Source organism: Protomyctophum bolini (assembly GCF_963924005.1).
Source record: "Protomyctophum bolini genome assembly, chromosome: 20".
Taxonomy (NCBI): Eukaryota; Metazoa; Chordata; class Actinopteri; order Myctophiformes; family Myctophidae; genus Protomyctophum; species Protomyctophum bolini.
The window spans coordinates 32,388,887-32,398,660 of record NC_137881.1 but is presented as its reverse complement, the minus strand read 5'-3'; the positions used below and the strand labels follow the sequence as shown (position 1 = coordinate 32,398,660).

Sequence of the window (9,774 nt, the reverse complement as noted above, 5' to 3'; positions counted from 1 at the left end):
GACAGCAGTGTGAAGAAAAAGTTCTGTCCAATGTCCGTGTTTTAGAGCATGCGGGGGTCGAGAGCATGTTCTGGTGTGGAGGGAGCATGTCCGACAGTTTAGGGAATTGGGGTGTGTGTGTGTGTGTGTGTGTGTGGTTTTCTACTCCCTCCCTTTGTGACTGACCTTTGGTGTGACTGAGCCTATATAGTCGGAATTACGTCATATGTCAGCCACCTCTATCTATGGACCTCATGTTTGTTTAGAGCATTTTTAACAGAGTAGCAGCCAAGTCTATGGACTTTTAATGTTTTTTTTTAATAGAGCAAAATAAACGCACACTTCATGTGGCAGCCAAGTCTATGGACGTTTGTTTTTTGGGCGTGCATACGTTCGTTAGACATACTAAACAGTCCGTCAACACCGTCGCTGTCGACATGGCGTGGCCGGTTACAACTAACCCGTGGCTTCCGACATGCGTGGCAGGTTAAAACTATTATGCCTGTCGGACTGTACGTCGGACCAAACGCATGCATTTTTTTTTGCACAGTGTGCACCATGCATATTCGTATATAAAGTAAATTCACCTCAAAATTATAAGTGGGGGAGAGCCGCCACGGTTGTAACGCGTCGTGGTCATAACATGCACGTTATATCTCTTGATTGGTCAACGCCATCATGACGCCATCGAGTCAGTATGTGTACAGCAACGTATACTCTATACGTGCCCAGGAAGTTTGACGTGTTTACCTTCATCCTACGGGGAGCTATTGGCGAAAAACTGACTTTTCTCAAAATGCGTAAGATTCTACACCTGGAGTATATATATATGTGGGCGCAGCAAATGTAACACTGGAACAGCGTCCACGTTCGGTTTAATAACTCCCGACCTGTTTTATCAAATGACAAACTTGAAGTGGTTTATGGTAGCAGACATCGTGTGTATAGGTCCGTTGCCTGAAAATATTACACATGTAGATAAACGGATCTCTGAGTAAAAGAGTGAAACGTGCAAGTGTTACAACCATGGCGGCTCTCCCCTACAGTACTTATGAGTATATGCACTTAGTTACTGTACGTTGCACCGCTGCATGTCTCCGGTGTCTTTTCTCTGTAATGTCGTGTCTTAGTTCTTAGTGTTCTTTCTGTTTTGGACAATTTCATTGCGTTCTCTCTCTCTCTCTCTCTCTCTCTCTCTTGCATCATGTCGAGTCTCCGCCGTCTTTCTGTTACGTTGCATCACGCTAGTCCTGGGAAACCCTTTTTCGTCGGGGAGGGATTTGTACATTTGCTGGCTCGTTGTCCCTCCTCGGAGCGTTTTTGTCTCCTTTGTTGTTAACCCATTCTGACCTGAGATCAGATTCTAAAACATGTCTTCTACATCCCGACGGTTTCCTGAAAAAGCCATGTTTCTATGTCAGTCGTTCTTCGATTTTTCAAAAACAGCAGACCTGCAAGCTCGTAGCGCGCCACTCGGTGGCGAGCTATGAGCTTGTAGATCTGCTATTTTTCAATAGCTAAAGCATAACGGGGGGTTCTCGCCCAAAATGGATTAATTGTTCCTGTTGCTGTCAGACAGTTTTCATGGTTCCCTGTATAATTCCCATCTCGACTCGCCAACGGTGCGTTGCGGTTGGTTTAGATTATTGCTGTCCATGCCTGGTCTGCTCGCCCTCTCTCTCTCTCTCTCTCTCTCTATCTGTATATGTCTCTATTTGGAATGGATGGATGGATGGATGGATGAATGGATGGATGAATGAATGATTTTATGTTCGTGTCTGGCTGCCTTTCACAGCCCATCCCTTATACACTTACAGCATCAGGGGTTCCCAAACTGTGGCGCATAATATACGTTTACATCCCTTGTGGTGTGCGGACGCCCTCTATAGGGGGATGCGTGACATGACAAAAGGGTATAATGGCGGTTTCACGGTGTTATTTAACACAAAACGGCAAGATCCGGTATAAGCCGCTGTTGTAAAGGAGTTGTATACAGCAGCTGCGGGTGTCTCAGTGCCGTGACATTCTGTGATTTTTTTTTGAGGATAATCATATTCTAAAATGTATCATTTTTTTGGCCAAATGCAACAAGACTTACCGTTGGGGAGGTCCGCTTGCCTTACATGATTATTCAGACACGATTTACAATAGATTACATTACATTACACCAATATAGTTAATGAAAAAAGTGATAAATGTCACACAATGTTTACATATAACTCTGACCAAGAGTACATTGAAGCAGTCCATTTGTCAAGCTAGAGACGGACGTGGAGGGCAAGAGAGAGAGAGAGAGTGAGAAGAAAGGAGATAATGGACTAACTGGCACACACGCACGCACGCACGCACGCACGCACACACACACACACGCACAGTGTCTGTCTGTCTCTCTATCTGTATCTCTGTCAATAATGTCTATTCATCCATACGTCTTTTTATTGTATGTTTTTTCGATATGTCTCTTTCTTTATCTCCGTGCCCGGCTGCAATTCTTCTCACTCTTTGTGTGTGTGTGTGTGTGTGTGTGTGTGTGTGTGTGTGTGTGTGTGCGTGTGTGCAATTAATTCGATTTACCACTAGTCGGTGGTTGCTTCTCCCCAATAAACTGAATATACTGCATTTTACTCCCTATATATCAGAGAGAGAAGATGGTTAAGCAGGTCAGTGGATAGAGAGACAGATGAAAGGGAGATGAGCACAAATCCAGAGTGAGAATGTGACATATAAAGGGACACACACACACACACACACACACACACACACACACACACACACACACACACACACACACACACACACACACACACACCCCAGATGACCTTCAGGTCCGCCATGGTGGGGTATATACAGCATAGGTCGATGTGGGAGCAGGTATCTGAAAACACATATATATGTGATTTGTGAGAATTGTTTATTTGCAATTTTGTATGGAAATTAATGTTCTATAGGTTTGTACTGTCCAGTGCTTGTTCAACTATTCTGTTAGTAGTATAGAGCTGGGCATAATTGATCTGTTGCAGGGGTCTGCTTTAATCAAGGTATTTAGAGCAGCTGCGTTAATTGAGAACAGGCCTGTATAAATGAGCCAGGGTCACATGCAGTGACTGCTGGTGGAAAGACAGCTCTGAGGTTAGACCAGAAACAATTATTTTACCGTTTTTATTTTATTGAGTTTTCACACTTTGGATTTTTTTTTTTTTTAGTTTTAATAGATGAAGAAAGTGTACGTTGGAAGTGGACTCTAATGCTTTTGAAACGCATAAGATATTTTTGGGGGATTTTGGCACCTGCAGTAGATCTCTCTGGCTCTCTAAACACAAGCGCACGGCGGCACGCCACACGGAAATGCCGCATTCCAAATCAGGTGTTCAATCAGTCCCTCGCAAACCCCGTCTCACAGATGATGCCCGTCGGGCTGCCAAGCATTAACCCATTCTGACCTGAGATCAGATTCTAAAAAATGTCTTCTACATCCTGACAGTTTTCCATTCTGACCTGAGATCAGATTATAAAAAATGTCTTCTACATCCTGACAGTTTTCCATTCTGACCTGAGATCAGATTCTAAAAAATGTCTTCTACATCCTGACAGTTTTCCATTCTGACCTGAGATCAGATTCTAAAAAATGTCTTCTACATCCTGACAGTTTTCCATTCTGACCTGAGATCAGATTCTAAAAAATGTCTTTTACATCCTGACAGTTTTCTGAAAAAGCTATCTTTCTATGTCATTCGTTCTTCGATTTTTTCAAAAATAGCAGACCTACCAGCTCGTAGCGCGCCACTCGGTGACATGCTATGAGCTTGTATGTCTGCTATTTTTTAATAGCTAAAGCATAACGTAATGCTAACGCCAAAAGGGGCTCCCGCCCAGAATGCGTTAATCTCACTTTAATGTTCTCTCGCTCCCGAACCGAAAACTCCACCGCCACCCACCCACCGCTCCACATCTAATTTATTCATTCCACTCGCTCATCATGCCCGCAATCTGGTGTCTGTCTTTCTGTCTGTCTTCTCCTTGTTGTCGTTTTTTGCTGTCCGTTATTGAAATTCCCATGTGTGTACATGTTCCCCTGTGTCTCTGCCTGGCCAACCCACGCTGTTTTGTGTTATTGGTGCAGTTATTTCATGTCGGAGACGACCCAAATTGACTATGTATTTGCGGCCCCACGATCCCACATTTGAAAACGATGCCATGCAGGGCAGGGACCTCCATAAGAGATGATCCTATGTTTGATGATTTTCGAAAATAGCCGCAATCGCAGTCGAACACACGCTGGTGCGTCACGCTGTGAGCTTTTTTGATCAGCCGTTTTCGAATAGCTTGAAGAGATAAGTGGTGGGGCTTAAAAGGAGCACTTTCAAGTTTCAACTGTATTTGTTATAATTGGCCCTCAGTAATGTCCATATTAAACAGTTTGACTCCATGAAACGCGGTACCCGCTATTTAATCAAATATTCTACGCTCATGCCGAGATTGTTTTATTACCTTTTAGAGCATACGCTGAAGTATTTGCAGCTTTCAACGACTAAAATCCAGCGAAAAAACGGTCCGTACGTCGGCATGTTTTGGTCATCAGTACCAGCGGCCATTACAATGCGCTACACATTTGTCTTAATATTTAGGCATGAATTACATAACTATCAGTTATTTATTCTTAAACTATAGTCTCTGGATGTGTGTGCACATGAATTGAGCCTGTCAGAATTTGCAAAAAACAAGATCTAGTGGTAGATCATGGCTTACAATTGGAAATAAAATAAAATGCCTGAGTGTCCAAGTTGCTCCTTTACACCTGACAGGGGGGGAGTTTCCCTGGTTGGACGTAGGGATGCCGCCGAATAATCGATTTTTCGATTATGTGTTGCCGTCCCCAAAATCGATTTTAATATTTCATAATCGAAAATCGAAAAAAAAAAAAAAAATGCTGCATGATATATCGAACATGTACCTTCATCAGAGTGGAGAATATAAGTATAAATCAAGTTGAGCAAAGCCACTCTGATCTGCCCCTCTATCTAACAGACACAGTTAACGATCGCTTGTTAAGTGCCTGCCAGACAGACAATCAGATGAAATGAAGGCAGGTGTAGACTAGAGTGTAGACTAGTGAACTGAACATGTTCTCTTTATATCAAGTAATACATACCAGCCCCTTATGAAACTACTTCTCCCCAAATCCAAATGGATTTCATTTTCCATCCTGAATGGCACTGAGAAGATCTCCACAAAGGTTTACTCATCAAAACTGATTATAAAACTGTAACCATCAAAGCATGCACTCAACATATAATGGTTATGTGACCATGGCATGTGCATAATATAATTTTTTTTTTTTTTTTTTTTTGGGGGGAGGGGGTGTGGGGGGGGGGGGGGTCGATTAATCGATTATTAATCGCCAGAGCTTTAGAATATTCGATTGGGCAAATGGTCACCATGTGGCATCCCTAGTTGGACGTAGCGCGTGGAAGGAACACGTTATTCCAACCAGTTCCTTTCCCCTCCATCCGGCGTCAAACTGTTTTAAGATGGCAATAATTATGTCCGTCTACTCTCTGTGTCTCGTTGGGCTGTGGACAGTTATAAGAAACCTGCCCGCATGGCATCTTCAATCCAAGCTCAAAGCCTCTGAAATGACTTAAACCGTCCTACCTAATGATGTCACGGGTATAGGCAGGTTTCTGGCGAACAAAATATGCTTTTGTTTTGGGGTCTGGGAGGCGAAGTCTCATCAAAATGGCCATCCGTGCGTGGCTCAAATGATGAATGAATAAATAAATAAATAAGACCTTGATATGAAAAAGGGTTGAAAAGTGTTGCAAACAGTTTGAAGCGGACAGTATTTTTTGCTTTATGACACACCGTATTTACAGCACGGCGATGATGATAATAAAGCACAAAGACTGACAAAGAAAAATGCTGACGCTGAGGTCATGAGTTGCGACACAGTCTGTGTCTTATGGCGCTATGGTTCATTTTTTTGACTATTATAGTTCACCGCTTGCTATAACTGGCTAAAAATCACACGACACAATTATGATTGGACTAACCGATCAATTACCGTAACCCCCCATTTTGGCGCGGGAACCCCATTTGGTGTTTGAAGCATTTTATGTTATGCTTTAGCTATTGGGAAATAGCAGATCTACAAGCTCATAGCGCGGCACCGAGTGGCGCGCTACGAGCGTGTAGGTCTGCTATTTTGGAAAAGTCGTGAAAATGTGTCACAAATCTTTGAATATATATTTCAGAGCAAAAAAAAAAAACTAAAATATTGGCTTCTGAGGGGGTCCATGGAACTACATATTTTGAGATGGGGGGTCCGTGGCCCAATAGAGATAATTCTGGGGGTCCTTGACATGAAAAAGGTTGAGCACCACTCACACAGAAACATGTTTTTTCCGATTTTTTTTTATTTATTTAATCGACCTCAGTCCAAAATGGGTTAATTACCCAGCCAAGACCACAATCCATCTTACTCCTCCGTCTTCCTTTCCCCTGTTTACATTCCCGAGCTTTTTTGAGTCATGTTTTCTCGTCTCATTGTTTTCCACTGAGCGCAGTCCTTGGTGTCCGTCCGATGATAAATGGGAAAGGTGAAATGTCCAGTAATTTAGTTCAGGTTGGCAATGCTGCGGGGAAGTGAGGTTTAGTACGCACGCGCACATGCAAACACACACACACACGTGCACGGACGAGCACACACACTCACAGGTTTGCGTTACTATAGGACATGGACATTTTAGCACGGCAGTTTGATGAATGTTAATTTTATAGATTTTCTTTCCGGGGCATTTTTTTGTCACATTAAACCTATAAAGCCGATCTATTAGCTTTGGAAATCGGCAATTGTTCGCCGCTTGACACTGGCTTGCAACTAATTAATGGATTAATTAACTCTTAATTCCAATCCCTAAACCTATACCTCTAATGTCTACTATATCGTGTGTTTGTCTGGTTTGTTTTCATAATTCCTAATTGACCTTATTTCTCTCGCAAAAAAATTGCCCACAGCAATGTTATACCACAAAGTCACCGGCTCTTTTTTTTCCTATTTGCGTACTAAAAAGAACACAAAATGTAGTACAACAACGTGAGAAGGTTAATTAAAACGGCACTAGGGGGGGAAACAAACGCCAGACAGGTCTGTTATTGTTCCACCGACAATAATTAGCATGAACAGCTGCTCTCCTTTCTGTTTTACAACAAGGATTCGTATTAGTAATAAAAAGGTTGCGTCCTCACTAATGTCCTGACAAGCACCCTACCCCCCCCCCCCCTCCCCTGCATTGCATTTCAATAACATGGATAGTCCGAGGTGAGAACAGGCGAAGGGAGTCAAGGCAGCAATCTGACTAACACAGGAGGAGGCTGGGAGACATTTAAATTCCTCCCTGTGTAAAGACGTCGGACAATATCTACACTGTAAATCCCTGGAACACCATGTGTGTAATAATAAAATGCCAAGTGTTTATTAATATTCATACAATACAGTAGAACACGAGTTCACTCAAACACCTCACGAGAACACCTAGTGTTCAAATTCTAAACACCATATGACTGACTTTGATTGTAAAAACTAAACACGTTTATGTGTTTAAAAAGTGTTACAGGGATTAAACATGTTCTTCTGTTTATAATCTAAACACTGTGACACGTTTAAAAAGTGTTACAAAGTATGTGTTTAAAACAGTTTATAACCTAAACGCTTGGGTTTAGTGTGTACATCAGGGGTGCCCACACTTTTTAAACTTGAGAGCCACTTTCAAAATGACCAGCTCTATACCCACCAGAAAAAACATGATCCCATTGCTTAAATGTGTAAAAATGGGGACCGTACCTATGTTCCCTCAGCCCTATGTTCCCTCGGGTCCGCGTCAATATGCCGACGGTCCGATCGACAACCTACCTCAAACCCTCACCCTAACCCTAACCTCCCCCGGGGCAGACACCTAAACCTCGCTGGCGTTTGTATACAGCAAGACATAAGACAAAGACACTTGGAATGGGGGAAATAGAGGGGAAATGAAATTGGTAGGGTGTTTTTGTATATAACTTTGTAATGCTATACTGGCAACAAATTCCAAATGTTTTTTTTTTTAATATTTAGATTAAATATATGTTTAGGACCATTATGCCATGCTGTGATCTATACCTGCACAGCCTTTGTGATCTACTGGTATAGATTGCGATCTACCTTTTGGGCACCCCTGGTCTACATGGATTAACCCATTTTTAGGCCTGACAGGCCTCGACATTTAAAAAGTGTCCTGACAGTTTTCTGAAAAACCTTATGTTTCTGTATCAGTGGTTCTATAGCGCACGCACAGAAATCAATGCAGAGAATGCAGCCCCGTATATACCAACGTCATTACACTTTTTGAACGGGTGATTTATGTGATGACACACACACACACACACACACACACACACACACACACTCACACTCTCTCTCATTAAGTGAGGAAGTTGTGCCATTGTCTTGATTGATCGATCTCATCTGGTTGCTGTGCCGACTGGCAAAGGAATGTGACAGATGTGCAGGTAGAAATGGTAGCCATCAATAACGTCTGTGCGTGTGTGTGTGTGCGTGTGTGTGTGTGTGTGTGTGTGTGTGTGTGTGTGCGTCGTCCGTCAATGCATGCGTGCTTGTGCAATTGAGCACAGGTATGTGTGTGTATCACTTGTAACAGAACCCTGTTATCCGGGGAGACAAATTAACGTCTCTATGGCGACTCCGACGTTCTAAATCTAACTGATTACCCAGAGTGCATTCCTGACCTCTCCGCGCGCGGAGTCATAAATAAAACGAGAGAGAGAGAGAGAGAGAGAGAGAGAGAGAGAGAGGCAGGATAATGAACAGAAAGGAGGATAATAGGAATGTTCATCACGCTGCACGCAGCCACAGCAAAGCCAGACCTAAATTATCACCCGTAAGACGAACGCAGCTCGTAAATTTAGTGGGGTTTTTTTTAAGATATATTTTTTAAGTTGTTTTTTTTAGTGTGTGTATGTGTCCGTGCGTGTGTTTCTTTTGTAAGTTTTCTTTAAAAAAAAAGTTTTTTAACGTTTTTTTTTAGTTACGTTTTTTTTTAAGTTAAGTTTTTGTGTGTGTGTGTGTGTGTGTTTTTTGTGTGTGATACTGTGATACAGCTGCTCCCTCTGGTGGTGGGCGGGTGGTGTTACAGCGTGACACACACAGACAGACAGACATGTTCTGCTATAGGTCTCATAGTTAGTGCTCAGTGCGTTCGCAATTATTGTCCTTGCCAGTGTTCGGCGTATAGCAGCCTTGCACATACCACTGACTGACAGAACATGAGGAACGTGTACAGTATAGGCTATATTGTCGCGGCCGAGCAGAAGTGGAAACCTCTCATCTCCACATTCTAACCTCTTGCGTTTATTTCTTATTTTTCTTTATTTTATTGTAAATTAACGCCCTACCACACCTGGTCACACTCGAGTGGCGTGTTTTGAGCTTGTAAGGTTCTGCTACTTTTGCTAGTTTTGAATAGAGGGTGTGCGGCTGTGAGCAGGACAGGGGAGCCTGGCCCTGTTTATTGTAATGTCCCCCCCCACCCCGATTGAGTCTGGTCAATGCAAACGCCCACAAAAAGGTCCCCCAATGCCTTGCCTTGCATCACTCATCATCTTACCCGGACATTTTGCCGGGAAGCAACCGAGTCGCCAAAAAACGACTTTCTGGCCTTGACAGACCTTACGTCAAACAGAGAATCTGATTGCGTTAACCCATTTTGGACTGAGGTCGATAAAAAAAAAGGCTTAAAAAAA

At 42.8% G+C, this 9,774-nt stretch overlaps 1 pseudogene across 1 annotated transcript in view; it reads left to right on the top strand.

Moving 5' to 3' along the window:
• The window catches only part of LOC308335660 (diacylglycerol kinase delta-like), an 81,783-nt pseudogene that overhangs the window by 9,942 nt on the left and 62,067 nt on the right, over positions 1-9,774 (top strand). The window lies entirely within an intron of this gene.